We start from the raw sequence: 2,500 nt of genomic DNA on the forward strand, positions 1-2,500 counted from the left end.
TAGAGGTAGGGCTGATGAGAATGGATGGAGGATTCAGTCGGTACATCGGTCTAGGAGGTATCTTAATCTAAGCGTTCCCAATATTTTAATTGTAACTGAAGCGTGTTACTACGAGTAGGGCTTATGAGAAGGGGCAGAGAACTCTGTACATCGGTCCAGGGCTGTACCTTAATCTAAATTACAAATGCTTTAACTGCGACTCTTTTATTACAGACAGAACCTGTAAGAAGGGGTCGCAGATTCAGTCGGTAAATTGAGTCTGGATTTCAGTCAAGGATAGGTTCATGAATATCCGATAAGTTCGACTCTAAAATGAAAAACTTAAAGTCCTTTGCATTTTAAGAGGCCCCATCTCCGATGGCCCCAAAGTGGATCTTGTTCCGCCTGGCAACATTTCTCTCAGAGGCTCTAACTCCATGCTATAATGCATTGTAAATTAGAGTTGTTTATGGAAATGAACGCTTTAACTGATAGCAAATGGGGGAAATCTGGATATAGATTCCGGTTCAGCTATCTAAATAATTGCAGCTTCCATAGACCTTAAGACATATCTATCGTAAGTATTATATAAAAAAAATTAATCTGATGAGTGATATAGCCTAGATAAAAACACAAATTTACTGCAGACAGATTTTCTTAAAGATCTTACACCTATTCCAGATTTTTAGTTGAACTAAGCTAATAAATTTTAAACGTTCCACCCAGAGACACATAGAAATACAGTACTAAGATATGAACTCAAAACATATTTTAGCAAGACAGTTTATTTATTAACCCTTTAGTATTTAAACTGGTCATGTCTGGCCCAGATATTCTACCTGTTTCATGTTCAAACTGGCCAGATCCGGCCTCTCACATCTACCCCAAAAATGACATTCTAAAAATAAACAATCACATCATAGAAAGCTCAAAGCTATGTGAGAACGCAAAATTAATTCAAACAATGTTAATGAATAAGATTTTCATTTGAAAGAGTAATCTGAATGTTAAAGGGTTAATATCAAGTAATGAAATTATTTCAGTAGTTTAAGAGAAAAATCATTAATCTTCTTGTCTACACAGAAATAGCAGTGCTAGAATTGAAACTAAGGCGATCAGAACATTTATATTATACTCAGAGTTACTTGAAAGGTCGAACACAATACTATAAATTGTACAGAGATATTATTGACAGATAAATTAATTGGGTGCATGACTTGAGTATTTTATTTCAAGAGAGGAAGGCCACATTTACAAATTTAGAGGAAACGTATGATATTACGCACAATAAAGCTACAAGAAGTGTAGGTAAAATGAAAATATTTTAACTACAATTCAAGGTCATGTTACGGATTCATTTCAGTGGGAGTTTTTTTCTTCACTAAAAGTATTAACTTCGCATTCCCCTCTTGTAGTCCTCTAGAAAGGTCTGGGAGAACGAACAACAAATCGATACGGGGCTATAGATTCGGTGCAATGGGAGAAATCAACTGTTGAAGTATCAACTTCTCCACTTTGTCCTTCAGTCTAGAAATGTCGGGAGAGCTTTAGACACGACCCGCTCTCAATATAAGAAAGAAAAACAACAAAGAGAGCTCTTCACATACACATTATCAGGAAATACGATCGCCCTCTCTCTCTTTTCAGATGTCTAAACAGCAATCTGATATAGATCGGTCAAAATATTTAAGTCATCCCGAGAATTTTCTTGTTAAAAAGTAGCTACCTGTTTTCATTATAGCGAGAAAATGTTCACCTGCTTTTATAGTTACGTATCTACTTTTTACCTGGTTATACTTGTAAAGGTAGATAAAATGAAATCTGGAAGTGGTTTGTTTATACCTTTACAACATATATTATCGAGTAGCGAGTTCAAATGGAAACTTAAGGAGTTACGAAATAAGGCAACATGTCTATACAAACAATAGATGTAGGCTAAATACTAAATGACCTCCTTTTATTCTTTTATAGGTTTCAGCCTAAAGCTGTGGCCATGCTGGGGCGCCGCCGTGTTGCTACACTGTTATTATTGAGAGCCTCCTCGGATACGTGGCATTTGGTGACTAAGAGTTTGATGTCGCTGCTCTCATTTGCACCTCCTGCCACGAGGTAGGTTCATCTGGGTCTCTCGACAGGAAGAGATCTAGTTTTGTCTTGAAAACATCTACATCCACTTTGTATAGGTCCCCCAGGCTCTTTGGGAGAATATTAAAAAGCTGTGTGCCTTTGAAACCCAGGCTGTTGCAGTAACTGATCCAGAAGCACGACGGCCGTGTTAGGATCTTTGGCACTGTGCAGTGGCACCCGTTCTGGAATTTGTGTAGCTTCCAATGCCAACATTTAGTACAATCCCTTCCAAGATCTTCCAGATGTACATTACTGCATATTTCTTCCGCTTTCGCTCCAGGGACTAGTCTTAGCTGTATATTGTTGACATTTCTTTATATGTATATATATATATATATATATCAATGTGAAATAACATTTTTGGTTTTTCACCGATACACTGGATACAACCGGT

At 37.1% G+C, this 2,500-nt stretch overlaps 2 protein-coding genes across 12 annotated transcripts in view; one reads left to right on the forward strand and one right to left on the reverse strand.

Annotated features, from left to right (window-relative positions):
* LOC106881314 (uncharacterized) overlaps window positions 1-2,500 on the reverse strand; it is a 116,615-nt gene that overhangs the window by 39,832 nt on the left and 74,283 nt on the right. The window lies entirely within an intron of this gene.
* The window catches only part of LOC106881315 (uncharacterized), a 42,490-nt gene that overhangs the window by 31,273 nt on the left and 8,717 nt on the right, over window positions 1-2,500 (forward strand). Inside the window, exon 2 of the transcript XR_016241766.1 lies at window positions 1,951-2,088. The gene's annotated coding sequence lies outside the window, so the exon portion shown is untranslated. The remainder of the gene's footprint in view (window positions 1-1,950; window positions 2,089-2,500) is intronic.

This window comes from Octopus bimaculoides, chromosome 5 (genome assembly GCF_046866305.1).
Source record: "Octopus bimaculoides isolate indiv1 chromosome 5, ASM4686630v1, whole genome shotgun sequence".
NCBI lineage: Eukaryota > Metazoa > Mollusca > Cephalopoda > Octopoda > Octopodidae > Octopus > Octopus bimaculoides.